This window comes from Bactrocera oleae, chromosome 2 (genome assembly GCF_042242935.1).
Source record: "Bactrocera oleae isolate idBacOlea1 chromosome 2, idBacOlea1, whole genome shotgun sequence".
NCBI lineage: Eukaryota > Metazoa > Arthropoda > Insecta > Diptera > Tephritidae > Bactrocera > Bactrocera oleae.
Window position 1 is genome coordinate 44,880,466 of NC_091536.1, and position 19,250 is coordinate 44,899,715.

The 19,250-nt window shown below is 40.8% G+C and overlaps 1 protein-coding gene and 2 long non-coding RNA genes across 4 annotated transcripts in view; 1 reads left to right on the plus strand and 2 right to left on the minus strand.

The window, feature by feature from the left end:
• LOC118681060 (uncharacterized) overlaps positions 1 to 19,250 on the minus strand; it is a 449,031-nt gene that overhangs the window by 79,818 nt on the left and 349,963 nt on the right. The gene's annotated exons all lie outside the window — the stretch shown is intronic.
• The window catches only part of LOC118683637 (uncharacterized), a 66,714-nt gene continuing 47,550 nt past the window's right edge, over positions 87 to 19,250 (plus strand). Inside the window, exons 1-2 of the long non-coding RNA XR_011398019.1 lie at positions 87 to 143; positions 234 to 913. This is a non-coding gene — a long non-coding RNA (uncharacterized lncRNA). The remainder of the gene's footprint in view (positions 144 to 233; positions 914 to 19,250) is intronic.
• LOC118683636 (uncharacterized) lies at positions 3,136 to 5,694 on the minus strand. The gene is made up of 2 exons (XR_004979473.2): positions 4,362 to 5,694; positions 3,136 to 3,552 (listed from the first exon to the last, which is right to left on the minus strand). It is a non-coding gene; the product is annotated as an uncharacterized lncRNA (long non-coding RNA).

Below are 19,250 nucleotides of genomic sequence, written 5' to 3' on the forward strand. Positions count from 1 at the left end.
TCGGAAGCATTACATTTCACATGTATGGCACCGGAGGGATCCATAGGAGCCCGTGACAAAATTGAGAAATGGGCATGGCACCGTTCACCTTTAAGAGGAATTCCATATCTCAGGACCTACTCGACCCGTTTCAATCTAATTCGGTTCGTAACATTCTCTTGACATTTCTACATTACGGTGTGAAAACGAATATAACACAATTATAAATTACCTTTCATTCTTTCACTTTTCAGTGATGGAACAATGGGTGTAACACCCGTAAAACCGTTTGCTAATGTGGCCCGGAACTGCATTATGATTGGCGTCCTAGAGGGGGGTGACTCCGAACAAAATGTTCCCAGAGCCGAATGGAATAGGGTATATGCTGCACTGATAATGTGCAACAATGGCGTTGGAAGTGCTGTTAAGCAATCCGGGCTCTTCACCGTTCTGCACAGCTGCCAGCCGTACGCAGGGCCTGCGATGACGAGAAATCGGTTCAGCTTTACAAAGTCGTTAGAGCCTAACTTGGGGAAGTATACTTTGGAGCCAGACTGGTAGCGGTCGATAAAAAATACATTCCAAAATAAATCTTGCTGTTAGTAACAAAAGAATCTATCCAACCGCTGGCAATAAGTGGTGCGGAGATCAGGTATGGGTTCACGAAGGTAAAAATTAATCGATTTGCGTACTCAGTATACCGAAATACATATTGTAATGACTCGCTGTGAAGGTAAGGTTAGGTTATGTATTATATAATGGCTAGAAAAAACCTTAACATTTTTATGATACATAACTATAGCAACCAGGACGCAACAGCAATAAGCTGGGAGAGACAGGCGAAAGCAGGTACCGGTTGGTGTCCAGTAAAATGCCGCAAGACGGGGACCAAATACCACCGCAGCTGATAAAAAAGCTGGTACAGGCTAGTAAGGTATGATAAGAGTATGATAATACTTGGATGCGATTCAGACGCGCACTATACACTATGGGTGAGCAAAGACAAAAACAAAAGAGGAGAGTTTCTCTTTACTAGGAAACTCTTCTACTCTTGAAGAGCACTAATTTTTGGATCACCACTACATTGAATGTATATGTGCAAACTGGCAAGTGCAAATTCAAGAGCTAAATATACGTATTCCCCCAATCCATACTAAGGTCCAAAGAGGACCTAAACATCCTCGTTAAACGGTCCTCGGAATCTCGCAGACAAGCATTAGAATTGGAATTAAGAACTAAATAACACTTAATAGGGGAAGAATTAGGTCACCGCGGTGGTCCCTCGAACTTAATAATTCTCAGAAAGATTTCAGCAGCAATTTAATGTAGCTAAACAATCCCAAGTAGAGGAGAAGGAAGTTATTACAATTTTCTAGGTAATATAAAAAATTATAAGAAAAGTTAAAAGATTTGAAGCGTCTCGTCAAAGGAAAATAATAGCACAGTCTGGTCATAGCATTGAATACCTTCAGAACTCAGATCATAGTCGGACGGTTTCCAGTGAAGAGTAAGCCTCACTTCCCGGGCAGCTATGCTGTTGAGGACACATCTATAGATATAGTATCAGATAATAATGTATGCTGGGCAATAAGCAGTTTTAAGCCCTTCAAATCGCCAGGACCTGACCTGTAGGTAAATTGTATTCCCCCGTTATGGAGGAAAGTCCAAACGATTTTAGACCAATTAATATTTCCTCATTTATTCTAAAAATGTGAGAATGATTAATAGAAATCTCAGTATTTTTCAATATGAAACAAAGAATTTCAAAATTTTCGCCGCCATTAATAAATGGTACCAAGCAATCAAAGGGAAAGAATACGTTACTTGGAACTAATTTAAGACAAGAAGGTATCATGTAAAACAAACTTAGAGGCTAGGGTAAAGAAAGCAGCAGCAGTCTTTTAAAAATGTAAAAGGATGGTGAAAACTAACGCCTCGCGTAACTTAATGGCTCTACACATAAATTGTAAGGCCAATTATGTCATCCGGTATATTGGTCTATTGGATTTAATAATGAAAAAGAAAAATGTGGTAAGACATATGGAGAGCATACAAGTATATACAAGTATGTATATCAGTGAGGCCCTTAAAACAACGCCAAATCAGACAGTAAATTAAACCAATTAAAAAAAGCCTTGTCGTTCTGATAAAGAGTGTGTTTACAACAAGAAATATATTTACAATATACACAGATGGCCAAGCGGCTTTGAGATCACTAAAGTATCTTAGGGTATCATCGGAGATAGATCTGGCAGATCTGATAGATCGGAGAATGCATCTGGCTACCGGTCGATATTTAATCGGTAAACATGTTATAGATATAGCTGAGTATTATGGAAAACTTTTGCTGACTTGTTCAACAAGCAGACAAACGTGGCATGAATGAGTCATAGTTTTATTGGCAGACATGCCAGCAGACTGGAGATACCATACAAGTATAACGATTATTGTAGATGCTATCAAGAGGTAGAATAAGAAGAAACTGTAGAACATCTTGTATGCAAGGCTTTGTATGGGAAAATAATCGGAGCTATCGGTCGAGGATTTCTTAGCGATGTCCCAGAAGTAGCACATACAAGTATAAATTTTGTTGAAATCAATTAAATCATGAAAATATATAATATATAACCCTATAACTGTCTCGATTAGTTTTAGATTTCACAAACGACTGTTAGGTGTACAAAACTTGTACACTTTGTTTCAGCATGAATGATATAACCTATGCATTTCTGTGAGATTATATTAGCTAACTCAACTACTTACATTTTGCAGTCACCCAACAAAGTTTCATGAATTTTTCACAAAGTTTTCAGGCGTTACTGCCACTTAGTATCAATATATACCGATATATTTTTATGTTTTTTAATAGCACCAGTATTAGTTAATTCGACAGTAAAGATTTTTAATATCCGTATGCATTTTCCCACAGCACTAATATGATGAATATAGTAATGTGAGTTAGTTAAGTTGATTTTAATAAATATTTCGGATATAAAACCAAATGTACTAAAGAAGTTATGTAAGTCAATGACCTATAAATAAGTCATACTCTACGTGATTACTTACATCATTTTATAGTATGGTAGTATAAAGTGGGCTTGGATAGAGCAATACAGAAAAAATTTTTTTTTTCGAAGCTAATAAAAGCTGATAAAATTGTCTCCCATATTGACTTTTATTCCTGTGACAGTTACTTTCTTGAGATAATATATTATATTTTAAGGAAAGCAGCAAAAGTATATTTTTGTTATATTCCTTAAATCGTGCATAGCAACTCTCTTAAATTTTTTCCACTGCTATATTATTTTACAAGTGGGTCCTTCCAAATTTTACGTGTTACACCAAAACATCTCATTTGAGCTCATAGCCTTGCTGTTTCTATGAAAACACACAATATCGGGATCAAGCTGGATCAACAATAATTTTCCTCTGTTATTGCACACTTGGAACATTTAATTTTCCGTAGAGGTTACCATTAAGGTATAGAGTTCATTACCCTCCATGACTTTTTTTCCTTCCCTATGTTTTAATAATGCAAGCGATGCTGAAGACAAAAACATTTCCGAGAGATTTCTTTAACAGTTACATTTATAAATAAACATACATGTAAGACAAATTCTAATATTATATATTGTGTTGGTTTTGGGTCGACTTTAGTATACCATCAAACGATTTCAGGGTTAAGAGGGGTATGGTTGGATAGAGGAGATTCTCCAGATCACGAATATATATAATTATATCCGCCGGAAACTTATTACAACTTAAACAATTCCTCGATTTATGGTTAACTTTTCTTTTATATTATGCTCTTATTATATACTAACACTTCACTACAATGTTTCTACATATTTATTTTGTATTAATTAATTCAATATTTGATTTTAATTGGTATTTTATTTTTACACAATTTTCATTATATGCACAATAATAAATGGGTTCCATATTAACAGATAATAAGTGTTGCCATATCCAAACGAATGAAAGCAATCAAAATAAATAAAATACCCAATTACTTTCTACAAAATTAACTTATATGTTAATATCCGTTATAATCTGTTATAGAAAATGAAATTTAAAGAGAGTGATATACCCTCATTATTATTACCTTTTTTTGCTTAGATTTCTTATTTGCTTTGGCGGCCTTCGGCCGCGCTTCAAAAAAATAACCCTGACTGATCCAACCGGGGTGGTCGTTATTCCTTTCGCGTCCAACTTCCTTCTTTCTAATATAAAAGAAAAGTTAACCGTAAATCGAGAAATTGTATATATTCGTGATCTGGAGAATCTCCTCTATCCAACCATACCCCTCTTAACCCTGAAGAGTGGGATGGTATTCTAAAGTTTCTCCTTGGTTTTATATAAATAAATATATATTTACGTACAAATGTATATTTTATACAAAAAAAAATTGAAACCAATTTGATGTTTTATCAATTAGCTTTTAAGATATACGAAATTTTTTGAGGGTTGTGTACATTCGATTATCGATATTTTGTTTTTGTTATAATCGGACACATATGTTTATCATGTGTTTGCATTATAAGCCAATTTCGAGAAAAGTTTAATCACGTTTTTGTGTGCTCTTCGATTTTTTAATTTTGAAAGAAATGGATCAAATAATATGTACTTGTATTAAATTTTGTGATAAAAATGGAATGAAGTGCTCCAAGGCACTTGAAATGATGACTGCGGCAATCGGTGAGTCCACTTTGATTCAAAAAAGTTTTTATAAGTGGTACAAGCGCTTTACAGAAGACCGAGAAGATGTTGATGACGATGAGCATCCTGGAGGTGCGACACACTTCAACGAGCGAAGTAAACATCCAAACAGTAAAAAAAAATTGTTCTTGAAAATCGTCAAATCACTATTAGAGAAGTTGAAGAGGATGTTGGCATATCAATCGGCCATTCAATTTTCTCAAATGTTTTGGGCATGAAACGTGTGGCAGTTCCGAAATTGCTAAATTGCCAGCTCACACATCAATGGTTATTTGTGACTGCCCTGCGACTTTTTCCTATTCTCAAAACTGAAAAAACCAATGAAAGGAAAGGGTTTGCCACAATTGATGAAATCAAGTCAGAATCGAAGAAAGTGCTGATGGCCATACAAAAAAGCGCATTTCAAAAGTGCTTCGACGATTGGAAAAAGCGTTGGCACAAGTGGATTATATCCAAAGGGGTATTAAGTACTTTCCAAAAAATTCAAAATTCGCCTTTTCCTTTGAACACACCTCGTATGTACATACATATGTATCTGTTTTTGTTTTAGGAGAAGATTTGTTAACATAGAGTGATGAGTTAGAAGAACTTACAGATCCAAACAGGGTTAGATCGCCGAAATAACAGCGCTTGGCCGGATAAAACCCGGGTCAATTCCGGTAACGTACAACCGGCTGTTGTGGGAATTGTGTTGTAGCACTTTGGTATGAAGTACTTTCGTGAAGGGAGCAGGTAAAGAATACTTAGAGCCATTACCATATGCCAAAACGCATATGAATAAACGATGTGGTAGTTTTTTTCCGTTTGCAAGAGAGCAAAGCAGATTAGACCTACCTAGACCTAAGGGCATATAAATTATAAGGAACTTTGGTGATGGATACCATTTTCGCATTTTGTAACAACGTATACCCCAAATGGTAGAAATGAGACATATACCTGTAAGCGCAGAGCAGGGGGAAGACCACAATAAAAATCACTAAACTGAAACACTCATTTTTTTACCGGAGTGCCGTGTTTTGACAGGTCTGTAGCTTCTTCGTCTGCGTAGCGCTACATACAGGCGACCATATTGGGGCTGCATAGCTTAGACCGGCCGACCGATTACCTTGTGTGTCGCCAGCAACGTTTCTTTGTCTTTTTCCCAAGAGCTGCCGGCTAGCGATTTGAGGATTTTGTAGCTGCTCTGTACTTTGGCAGTTATCGCGGTCGTGTGAGAAGTGAAGGAGCAAAGACTGTCTAGTGTAACGCCTAAAATTTTAGGGTTGTTTACTGTCGGAATTTTGGTGCCATCGACTGAGATGTCTAGATCATAGATCTAGAGAATGGTCGCTGTGGATTTACCGGTGAGAGTGTCAGACTTCTTGCAGAGAAGGAGCGAGAAAGACTGGAGAGATAGCCGTTTACTTTCGAGCACATGCCATCAATTCCATTGCCCGACGTCAATATCGCGCAGTCATCAGCGTACGAGGTCACGGAAATTCCCTCTGGTGGTTGAGGGAGTTTCGAGATGTAGAAATTAAACAGTAGCGGGGAGAGGACACCACCCTGCGGAACCCCCTGTTTAATTCTTGTCAGTTTGGAGTTTTGACCTCGAAACAGTATGGATAAATGCCGACCGCTCAGGTGTCGAAGGCTTTCGACAAGTCCAACGCTACGAGGATCGTCCTCTCGCAGGGTGGCTTCTGGTTTAGGCCATGAGCTATCCGAACGTTTATGACGCTAAGTGCTGTGGTGGTGCTGTGTACTTTTCGGAAGTCATGCTGATGTTCTGCTAGACTCAGATGGTGAGTGAATGTCGGGAGTAGCAAGGTCTCAAGTGTCTTCACTACTGGGGAAAAGAGAGTTATCGGACGATAAGACTCCCCTTTGTTGGCGGGTTTCCCAGGTTTCAGTAGTGGGACCACTCTTCCGACTTTCCACACATCGGGTATTTGAAGAGTGGTCATCGACAAGTTGAGAACATTGGTGAGGTAGCTTACTCCCGTTGAGCCTAGATGTTTTAGCATCAGCATGCTTATTATGGCAGGGTCAATGGACTTAGACGATTTGGCCTTTGTGATGGCACTCTGAACCTCCCTATCGGTGAAAGCAAGTGGTGCACAGTCTTTTGGCATTTTGCGCAGCCGTCGGGTAACACATCGTTTGGCCTTGTCAGTCGAAGGGTGCAGTGTAAGCCTGGGCCCGGGGGGTTGGTCAGACTGGGAGTCATACGCCTGTGTGAGCTCCTTAGGGATCCTATCTTGGCCACTCGACTGGAGTCGCGGCGCAGTGCGCGAACATAGTGCAGGTTGCACAGCTTTTGAGGCAGGTGTCGCAGTATTGCGTTGGCAGCATAAGGCCAGGTAACTCGTGGTCCACTCCCTATGGATCTTAAGGCCTGAGCAGGTCTTAAGATGGCTCCATCCATTGCATGTATTACACCTAACCGTGGTGGAGTTTGGATGGAGCCTTCTAGCGCAAACGCAGCAGAAAAATTCCTCGGAGCCCGGATTGGACTCGATGCCAGTACGGGTCAGGAGGATACGGAGCAACCCTCCTGCTGAACTTACCGACCCAAACAGGGTTAGATCGCCCAAATAACAGCCCTTGGCCGGATAAAATCCGGGTCAATTCCGGTAACGTAGAACCGGCTGTTGTGGGAATTGGACTCTCCAAGGTCTTCGTGTACACTCTCAGCTACGGCTGCTATATTTTCTTCACTGCGTGCTGGACGTAGTCTATTCGGTAGAATATTATCCAATAATAAATGCTGGGTCTCAAGATGGGTGATGGTGTTGCGTGCGAATATTACGCTCAGTAGGCCGATTATGCTGACCATAAGTTGAGCAAAGCTCCCGAAACACATTCTTTACAAAACGTAAATTTTCGTAATAAAGTTGAAGAATTTGTGAACATTATTCAGATGTAAGTCTTTCCACGATAAAATGCCAAACAACACTGAACAAAAATAACATGATAGCCTAACGCGACTCGCTCGTGATATGTTAAAAAAGAGACTATTGGAAAAAGTATCTTACTTAGATCACCCGTTATATAGAACTCCATATCTATCCCGATTAGTTTTATGTGTTACAAACAACCGTTAGGTGAATAAAACTAAAATTCTCTGTGTTTACTTTATTACCAGATTAGCACTCATCAAGGACATTATTACTTCCCTTTTTTTTCCTTCACAAAACGCCTTTTGTTTAAGGTTTAAATTCAAAAGATTTTATTTTTATTTTTTTTATTTTTTTGTTAAATGATATTGTTCACAACCTTTTTATTGGCTTAACACCTAAATTCAAATATAGCGTATAACTTTTTTTATAAAAATTAACACAACGATTTTAATATTAGACAGTCTTGACGGTTGGTAGCGGAGATAGCGATTTTCCTGATGACGGTGCGCAAAAGAGGTTGGTGGTCGCTCGTCGTCCCCTTTTTACCTCCTTCGGTGTGGTGTGTAGTGTGTCTTCATGTGTGGTGTGATCGTGATGATAGGGTTGGTGTGGAGTGTGTGTGTGGGATGTAGGTGTGGTGATGTGGATGTGAATTGCTCATTTAACCATCCCGGCCCACCTAGGCAAATATTTAGCCTAGCAAATTCTGCAGTTGTTGCAACGTTGCTACAACACTGCTGAGGCCAGTGGGGCGGCGGGATGATGGTCTGGGTCGTCGGTGCCGTGCAGGTGTTTCGTTCCTTACATTCCTTGGACGATACTGTGGAGCGGCAGCTGGGTGTGATGTTGTATCGGGTGGCTGGGCAGCGGTCGCCTGACAGCGCCGCGACTGCGTGGTGCGGGTGGTCGCCGAACGTCGCGCCTGGAGGTGCGGTGAAGGAACGTATGGTGTAGCCTTCCGCACAATTGACATGAACACTCCGAGTCACACTCTTGCGTCGTATGGGTGAGACTCAGGCAATTGAGGCAGTGTCCATGTGCCTGGGCTACCCGCTGACGTTGACTGGGTTGCATGGATTTGAAGATGCTACAGTGCTGTAGCCGGTGTGAGCGGCGACACAGCGGACATCGGGTGCGGTGCGGCTCCGGTTGCACCAATGGCGACGCTGGCGGTGGTTGTGCTGTGTTCCGCGCGACAGCTGTGACAGTTGTTGCAGCGGTGGCTCGAGGCGTTGGAATCGGCCCAGTGCGCGGCACGTTGATAGCCGATGGAATGGTTCGCATTGGATTTGTCGGCATTTCCACGTCCATATTAATCTGTATGAAAAGATTAGATTTAGTATATGTTTGTGGCATATAATTGAATATGGGCAATTGTGCCACGTGATGTGGCACGCGTGGGTCGGCATATTGATCGACCATTTCTGTTTGGAATTGTTGTTAACGTTTTTTATTTTTATTTATTTGCGGGTTTATTGATTCGATTTATTTGAATTTAATACCATTTTAGTTTCGGTAGTACGGTCGGTGGGCAGGAAGCATAGTTTTACGAGCGGTCTGGTTAGCGTTCCCGATTGCGTGCGGAGATCTACTATTCGGATATGACCGTCGGACCCGGAATGAAGCTTTTCTATGCGGCCAAGCCGCCATTCGATGGGGGGGAGACAATCATCATGGATTAGGACGCAATCTCCAAGCTTTGGCGCTTTTTCTGGAGTTTTCCAGCGGTAACTCTTGTGGAGGTCCTTTAAATATTCTTCTTTCCATCGACGGCTAAAGTCATGATGGAGAATTTTGACTCTTTCCCATCGATTTAATAAGGATAGCGACTCCACGCCTGGCTCAGGTATGGCCAGAATGGGTGTTCCTTTGAGAAAATGCCCTGGAGTTAGGGCTGTCAAATCTGAGGGATCTTGCGAGAGTGTCGTTAGTGGCCGTGAATTGAGAACGGCTTCGATACGGATTAGTAATGTTGTAAATTCTTCGTAATTGAATTTGTAATTTCCAGCTACTTTTTTGAAGTGGGATTTGAAGCTTTTTACAGCTGATTCCCATAAATCACCCATATGAGGAGCGCTTGGGGGGATGAATTGCCAATTAATGCCTTGGGGCGCGTACTTCTGTACAATCTCAGGTGAGACTTGTTTGATAAAGTCCACAAATTGTTTTTCGGTGGCTCTTTGAGCGCCGATAAATGTTTTACCATTATCGCTCATGATCTTCGATGGAAAGCCGCGTCGACCGACGAAGCGAGCAAATGCCGCAAGGAAAGCCTCCTTTGTCAGATTAGTACAAAGCTCAAGGTGTACTGCTTTTGTCGTAAAACAGACAAAAACAGCCACATAGCCTTCATCAGAGTGGGAGACCTTAGCATGGACGCCTTTATTTGAAAAGGCCCAGCAAAGTCGACACCTGTGATGGAGAAAGGCAGAGCGAAGTTGCAGCGTTCCGGGGGAAGTGCTGCCATAATCTGTGTTCTCATCTTTTGCTTGTGCGTGGTACAGATTTTGCACAAGAAAATGCACTTCTTGATTTGGGGCTTAAGTCGGGGAATGTAAAATTCCTGGCGGACCATATGCTGCATGAGACGATGTTCGGCATGAAGCATTAATATGTGGATATAAATGTGGCAAGTCGAGACTTCTCTGGAACAATTATGGGATGGCGTTCGTTATACGTTAGGCTTGAATTGGCAAGCCGACCATTCACACGAAGAAGACCTTTCGTGTCGAGGAATGGGTTTAGAACTAAGAGGGGACTTCTCTTGTCAATAGGTTTTGATTCTCTCAAAAGTGATGTATCGCGGCTGAAGTAGCGCGCTTGCGTGGATGCGATAAGAGCGACCTTTGCTTTTTGTAAGTCTAGGTGCGTCACTGTATCGCATTGGGAGTGTAATGAAGTTACTCCCTTAAGTTTAATTTTGAGTCGCTCTATGAACTTGAGCATGTAAGCGATTACCCTGAGTGCTCGTGGGAACGATGAAAATCGCTCGAGAATGTCAGTATCATCCACTGTTGTGTGAAAGGAGTCAATTTTTCGACTTTCTGGGGCAAAAATATTGCGCATGGGCGATTGTGGCCAAGAATCGGGAGATTCTGTTAACCATCGGGGGCCATTCCACCAGAGGGTGGTGGTGGCAAGATGCAGGGGTTTGCATCCTCTTGTACCTAGATCAGCAGGATTATCAGCACTGGCTACATGTCGCCACGTGGCTGATCCTACTAGGTCAAGGATTTGAGACGTTCGATTGGAAATATACGTCTTCCATGCATGTGGTGGTTTTTCTAAACAGGCGAGTACGATTTCAGAATCGGACCACAGATATAGTTTGTATTTTGCTATGTTTAAATGCATTCGCACCATGGATACTAGTTTGGCTAGTAGTAGCGCTCCACACAGTTCAAGTCGTGGCAGACTTATTGTTTTTAACAGAGCTACTTTTGCTTTTGCTACTAGTAAGTGGCTTGTGGTCGCAATGTCGCTTTGTGTGCGAACATATATAGTTTCGCAATATGCCTTTTCAGAAGCGTCACAGAAGCCGTGTAGTTCGACTTTGTGCTCTGGGGCATAATTTACCCAACGTGGAATTTGTATCTGTGAGATATCATGTAGATTGCTCGCAAACTGGGACCACTTTTCTAAACGAAGTGGTTTTACTTGTTCGTCCCAGTCGGTTCCATCTAACCATAATTCTTGTATTAGGATTTTGGCTTGTATCATAATTGGCGAAAGCCATCCTGCGGGGTCGAAAAGTTTTGCCACAGAGGATAAAATTTGGCGTTTTGTTATGGCGGATAATGCTGATATTGACTCTGTAGTGTATGAAAACTGGTCAGATATCGCATTCCATTGGATCCCCAGAGTTTTTGTTGTACTTTCCTTTTCGAATTTTAGGAAATTAGTATCTAACAAATTTTCATTAGGTATGTCCTTTAAGATATTAGGGTGGTTCGCCGTTATCTTTTTTAACGGAAACCCTGCGGTATTTAGGGCTTGTATCACTTGTGATAGTGACTTCTATGCTTGTGGAAGACTGTGACTTCCAGACAAGATATCGTCTACATACGTTTGTGTTTTTAACACCTGGGTTGCCAGATGAAATTCTGACTTGGTGTTTTCTGCCAATTCGTGCAGTGTTCGAATGGCTAGATATGGAGCACAGTTGATGCCAAAGGTAACTGTTTTTAATTTATAGTCGCGGAGTGGACTATTGGGAGATTTTCGGAAAATAATTCGCTGAAAATCTTGATCGTCTTTATGTACGACTATTTGTCTATACATTTTTTCGACGTCTCCGTTAAATACGTATTTGAATATACGCCAATTTAAAATTAGTAGCAATAAATCTGGTTGGAGCGTGGGTCCCGTAAATAGGATATCATTTAGGGAATTCCCCGAGCTGGTGGATCTTGATGCATTAAAGACAACTCTTACTTTAGTTGTTTTTTTGTCTGGCTTTACTACTGCGTGATGAGGCAAGTAAAATGAGTAATATTTGCCCTTTACGATTTTTTCGCATGGGCTTACTTCCTCCATGTGGTCTAAATGGAGGTATTCTTCCAACACGCCATCGTATTCTGGCTTAGGCTCACCTTTTTTAAGTAAGTTTTTTTCCATACTTAAAAACTGCTGTATAGCAGAGGTGCGAGAGTGACCTAAGGCGATTGTGTTGGGAAATTGTTGTTTTAGTGGTAGTCGTACGACATACCGACCATTATCTGATCTAGTAGTTGTGGCTTTGTAAAAGTCTTCACAATACTGATCTTCAGGGGTTGTGATTGATATGGGGGGGAGTTCTTCTAACTCCCAAAATTTTTTCAATTGTGAATTGAGGTATTCGTTTGAGATTTCCTCAACCTGAGTGGTCATGGCGGTAACTGGTTCCGAAACTAGACCACTTAGGATCCACCCAAAAATAGTATTTTGTGCCGGAAGTGTATTTGAAATTTTCTCAATACCTTCGAGTATAATGAGATCGCTTCCTAATAGAAGGTCTATTTGAGCGGGAGTGTTGCAGTTGGGATCTGCTAGCTTTAGGTGTGAAACCTTTTGCCAATGCTTGCTATTTATGTGATAGCTTGGAAGCATATTTGTAAGTTGCGGTAAGACTATAGCTTCTGCTTGTATGTGCTTATCCGCTTGGGGGGAAATTAAGGTAATGGGGCAGATTTTATTAGAGTTTTGAACTACTCTTCCGCCCATTCCTGTAATTTCAAAGTTGGCTTGTTTTGTTGGCAGTTGTAGCCTATTTTGTGCCCTAGACGCTATGAAAGATCGTTGTGATCCTTGGTCTATTAAGGCCCTAAGTTTAAACAGCTCTCCTCGGTGTTCGATGGAGACGACTGCTGTGGGTAGTAGTACCCTACTTTGGTTTTCGCTGTGTAGCGTTTGAGTTTTTAATGCCTTTGAGCAGCATGGTGCTTCTTGGCAATTATCGGGATTTCGCACTTCGGGATTTGCTGTTGCAACTAAACCCGTGGCTCTTTTTGTATTTGCGCTGTTTGGGGGTGAGCTGGAAAATGTGCTGTAATGCAGCATTGAATGATGTCGTTTATGACAATAAACGCAATTAAATTTGCTTTCGCACTCTTTAAGTGTATGTACATGTGATAGGCAATTTGTACAAAGCCTTTTTGTTCGTACGTAATTGTTTCGATCGGTAATATTCATTTTCTTGAATTTCTCGCAAGATTTGAGCTTATGCCCCCCTGTACATAGTTCACATGACGTTTGTTTGTACTGTTCGGATGTGAACGTTTGATTTCTGAAGAAGCTTCTATTTAAATTGTTGTTGCTACTGGCTTGTGGCCTGTGGAAGCTTCTATTTAGGTCTAGTTGAACAGTTTTCGTTCTGACCATTTTTTTATCTACCCTTTCTGCGATTTCGTACTGGGTAGTTAGGAAATCTTTCATTTGTTGCCACGTGGGGCATTTTCTTCGTGATGAGAGCGATTGCTCCCATAGAAGTAATGATTTTTCTGGTAATGCGGCAGTGCATATGTTTACCAGTATAGGGTCCCAGCTGTCTGTGGGAATATTTTGTGTCGATAAAACCGACAAACAATTTGAAACAGTGGATTGAAGTTTTATAAATTCTTCACTTGTTTCCCTCTGAATTTTTTGCAAGTTCATTAATATCGATATTTGTTTATCGACCAATATTCTTTCGTTTTCGAATCTTGATTTAAGAGCTTCCCACGCCAAATTGAAATTATCGTCATTTAGTGCGAACTGTTTTACTATTACGCCTGCTTGACCTTTTGTTTTGTATCGAAGGTGATACAATTTTTGAACATTTGTTAATTTTGGATGGTTTATGTAAACGGCAGTAAACATGTCTCGGAAGGACGGCCATTGTTCATAACCACCATGAAAGATTTCTGTGTCACATGCGGGCACCTTGAGATGGATGCCCGAACTTGCCTCTTGGCATTGGATTTGTGGCAGCTCTACTCTTGGCTGTGGAGTAGGTGCAATTGCTTTGATTAATTTTAATTGGTCAGAAATCATTGCTTTTGTAGCTTCGAACTGGTCTAAGCAGTTTTCGTATTTGGCGTAAGCAGAAGATTTGAAATTTTCCGGTAGATCTGAGTCGTCAGATTCTACGATTGCGTCATATGCAGCTTGGAGACGTGTCCAAAAATTGTCAAGATTGTCTTTTTTAATTTCTAATACCGATTCAGAATTGTCCTGAATCGGCGAAGATGAAAATCGAGTGCAGTATCGTATTAGACTGTCACTCTCTGAGATAAATTTGGTGTATGAAATATCTTTTATCTTTTTTTGTTTTGTAGCACCTTGCTTTGAGCGTGTAGCTTCTGCAGGTGTACATGGACTTTTTTCGTCCGAAATCATTTTTGGTACTTTTGGATGTTGAATTGCTTTAGATTCCTTAGAATCTGCGTTCATTTAAAAAGATGAAAGTAAAATTAAAATTTTTTTTTTTTTTTTTTAGATATATTTTTTCTCTCAGTGTACACTGATGATATTAGATAAATAACGAGATTATCTTTTAGATAAATAGGATTTTTTTTTTTTTTGTTGTATCCGGACTTCGCCAATAACAAACGCGTATTTCGTTTTTCTTATTATAGGGTTTTATTTAGTTCCGCTCTTTTTTTTTAGTTTCTCTTTGTATTTGATAATTTATTGTTACGTACTCGTTTGTATGTATTTTAATTGTGTATATTACCGCTTTTAAAAATGAGGTTATTAACCTTTGTACATAAGCGTGCACGTTATGTGCGTATTTATGTGCATATATAATATGCTTAAAAGTTTTGTTTGCAATCCTGCTTGTTGGTGTTTTAACAAGAACAAGGGGTATTGCCGGAAAAGTGCCGATACGGTCTTTGAATATATTGTCAACGTTAGATGGCAATACGGCAGAGGGTGAACGGTGTGGCAAGGCAGACAACGATTAGGCAGTCGAAACAAGGCTACGAGAGGACAAGCAACGTAGCGCGAGTGACTAGTATTGTCGAGTTATTTTGCAAATGTATACTGTGAAATAAACGAACTTTGAAATAAACAAACTTTTAAATAAACAAAAGAAATATTTATTTTGGTCATTTACATCTCAGAAGTGGGATAAGTGTATCCAATCGTCTACAAAGGAGGCAAATAAAACGTAGCAGTGGTGTAACGGCATAAAAGAAAGGAACAAGTGTTTTTCAGCGATCCAAGGGCTGAGCAGCGCAAAACGGCACGAATTGCAAAACGGCGCAACGGTAAAGTTCCTTGTTTTGCAGAATTTCGACGGCGCAGCAAATTCTGCGAAAGACACCACAGCGAAATATCAACGTCTTACGAAATAAGACAAACGAAGTATTTGCAACACGTGCAAATCAACAAACAGTACATTGGTTGTCATACGTACAGCGTGCAAGTTCAGACACGCAACAACAAAAGGCCGGCATTTCTGTGTAAAACGATTAAGCAGCAGAAAATTAGCAAGCTCGAACGTGCAACGGGCGTCGCGAACTTCTCTGCTTATAAAATATCAACTGCGCTGCTACGAAGTTGTGAACCGAAGCGGCGAAACGACGCCAATTCAACGTCACTACATCAGCGAGTTAACGGATAAAATTTTAAGAGAAATACACAAACAACGTAATAGCGGGTGCAAGCATCTGGTAAAAAGAGAGAGCAAGGTACTGAAGAGTACAAACACAAGAAAGTGAAACGAAACATCAATATCGAGTACGAGTAGAAGCTCAAAACAAAATACGCAAGATGATCAAATTAAATACGCTAAAGGTCAGTCAGCTGAATACACTTCTACGAGCAAACGATTTACCACTGACGGGTACCAAGGCAATCAAGTTATCAAAACTGCAAGAAGTTCTAGGTGCCGACGAAGTAGAAGCAATCGACATTGAAGATGAAAGTTCCAGTCCTACAAGTGATCTACAAGGGCAACTCAACAGTTTAAAAGAAGCAATTGCAGGTTTAACGTCAGCGATGGCAGCGATCACCCAAAATTCAACAGCGGTACCGAATAGGGAGGAAATTCAACAAGCGGTAATCAACAACGTCTTAGAGTCACCAGGGTCAAGTGTATCAACTTGGGAATCAGCTCATGATTTAAGAAGACCAATACAGCGAGAGATGTCGATTCAGGACATGGTAGGGATTATGCCTGAATTCGACCCAATAAAAGGTTCAACGTCAGCAACACAATTTATTACGCGAACTGAACAATTGCAACAATGCTACGGCTGGAAGGAAAACAGAGTTTTGATCGCAGTGCAACACAAAATGAAAGGCATGGCCAAACGTTGGCTGGATGCACAATCAGTTTTTCAGACCTGGTCAGAATTTGTGTACGCATTTAAAGCGGATTTTCCAACAACGCACAATGCAGCGGAGATTCATAAATTGCTTATGAAACGCAAACGTAAAAACGGCGAAGACTATGTAGAGTATTTTTACTCTATGTTAACCATAGGTAGACAAGGTAGGGTGGATGACGTATCTATCAACATGCACATCATCAGCGGTCTCAATGATAGCGCAGTAACTAAGCCATTAGCAACGATGAATTTTACAACGTGTAGTGAACTATTGGTTGCATTAAAGAATTTATCAGCAATCAGTAGTGCATCGGTAACATCAATACCACCAAACCAGCCAACGAATACCGAAATTAAATACAATGGGAAGTACACCCAAATAAAGTGCTTCAATTGCAACGAGTTGGGACACATGGCAGCCAAGTGCACACAACCACAACGGAAACTACGATGTACGATATGTTCAAAAATGGGTCATGAAGCTAAAACATGCGGTAAAAAGGCATCAGTTGCAAAGATTACCAATCACCAGGAAGACGACGGGGCTCCTCCAGTTATAAAAATAGTGGAGCTTAATGGTAATAAACTTGAAGCGTTCATCGATACGGGCAGCGTATGCTCGCTGATACAGGAAACGGCAGCCAACGGGATGCAGACTCAAGAAGCTAACAGATGCTTCATGGGTTTCGGCGGGTCCAAAGTAAAGGTGACACGTCAGGTCAACATAGTTGCAACAATCGACAACGTCAAACATGAAGTGACACTATACCTAGTTCAGGACGAGTTATTACCCTACGATATTTTAGTGGGTCGAGATGTTCTACAAAATAACGGTTATCAAATGATAAATGGAAAGGGGGTGCTACATCTGCAAGAAGCTAAAAGGGTAGACCTTAACGTATCCAGCGATTTATCGGAGCAGGAACGAGGCAAGGCAATGAATATTTTGTTGACTTATAAAAATTGTTTTGCAGAAAATATCAACCAAATCGGTAGATGCAACAACGCGCATATGACGATAGAAGTTACTGTACCAGGGCCTATTCTGGGCAAACGTTATCAAGTTCCGTTCTCACAGCGACCAATGTTATCAAAGGTTTTAAAGGAACTGCTAGACAACGACATCATCCGTCCAAGTAATTCACCACACGCAGCATCAGTTCTCTTAGTGAAGAAGTCCAACGGCGAAAGTCGAATGTGTATTGACTACCGAGCACTCAATGAAGTCACTGTTAAAAAAAACTATGTAATGCCGATAGTCGAAGAGCAACTTTCACGGTTATCGGGCAATAAGTTCTTTTCAACACTGGACATGACATCCGGTTACTATCAAGTACCAATGAACGAAGAATCAAAGAAATTCACAGCCTTCTTAACACCTGAGGGATTGTTCGAGCATAACGTTATGCCTTTTGGGTTGGTAAACGCTCCCATGGTTTTCCAGGAAATTATTGTCAATTTAATCAAGACACTTAAGCATCGGGACAAAGTGGTCAACTATGTAGATGAGGTCATCATAGCCACAAAAACAGTCGACGAAGGTATCGACGTACTTAAAGAATTTCTGGATGCCGTAAAAGCGTCAGGTCTTACCCTTAGACCATCCAAATGTACATTTTTAGCGCAGCATGTACATTTCCTGGGGCATGATATAGACAGTAAAGGCATACGACCAGGGGAAATCAAAACCAAAGTAATTGAAGAGTTTCCGAAACCAACAACAACAAAAGCCGTACGACAATTTCTGGGTGTAACTGGTTACTTCCGGAAGTTTGTTAAAGGGTACAGCATTTTAGCACAACCATTGACATTGTTACTAAAGAAGAACGCAGAGTTTTTTTGGAATGAAGAACAAAACGACGCATTTGAAAAGCTTAAAAGTCTAATAACAACCAAGCCAGTCTTAACTATATACGACGCAACAAAAGCTCACGAGGTGCACACGGATGCCAGTTCAGCAGGGTTATCCGGAGTGCTAATGCAGAACGACGAGGGTTCCGAGTGGAAACCTGTATTCTATTTCAGCAGACAGTGTAATGACGCAGAACGCAACTACGCTAGCCACGAATTAGAAGTTCTGGCGATAGTTGAAACACTGCAACGTTACCGAATGTATTTGATTGGACATAGGTTTAAGGTGATCACGGACTGCAACGCCGTGGCGGTCACTAAAGCGACAACACCACTGCTACCGCGAGTGGCGAGGTGGTGGCTCAAATTACAGGAGTTTGACTTTCACTGCATTCACCGCGCAGGTACAAAGAATACGTTAGCTGATGGGTTAAGCAGATGTCCAACGCCTCCACCAGTAGAACCAACAACGATCGCCGACTCAATTTATCCCGTGGTGAAAATTGACAACGATTGGGTATCGGCGATGCAAAGACAAGACGAAACATTAAAAGAAATCATCGAAGTTTTAAACGGCAAAGAAACATTTAACGCACAGCAACTGAAAGATGACTATATATGGCAAGGTCAGCGGTTATATCGCAAAGTACAGGAAAACAAGAGGCTAGTGATCCCGAGAGGCGTAAAATGGCGTTTAGTGAGAGCATGTCACGATGAGGCGGGACATTTTGGTCTGGATAAGACATGCGAACGATTATCCAAAGACTTTTGGTTTGCTCGTATGCGACCGTATGTGAAATCCTATATTGCATCGTGTCCAGAATGTTGCATTAACAAAACATCGGGTGGCAAGAAGGAAGCACAGCTCCATGTTAGCGAAGTGGTGCCAATACCATTTAGATGCATACATGTTGACCATCTAGGGCCTTTTATACGAAGTAAACATGGCAATGTATACATCTTGGTCATTGTGTGTGCTTTCACGAAATATGTTATACTAAAAGCATTACGTAATACGAAAACA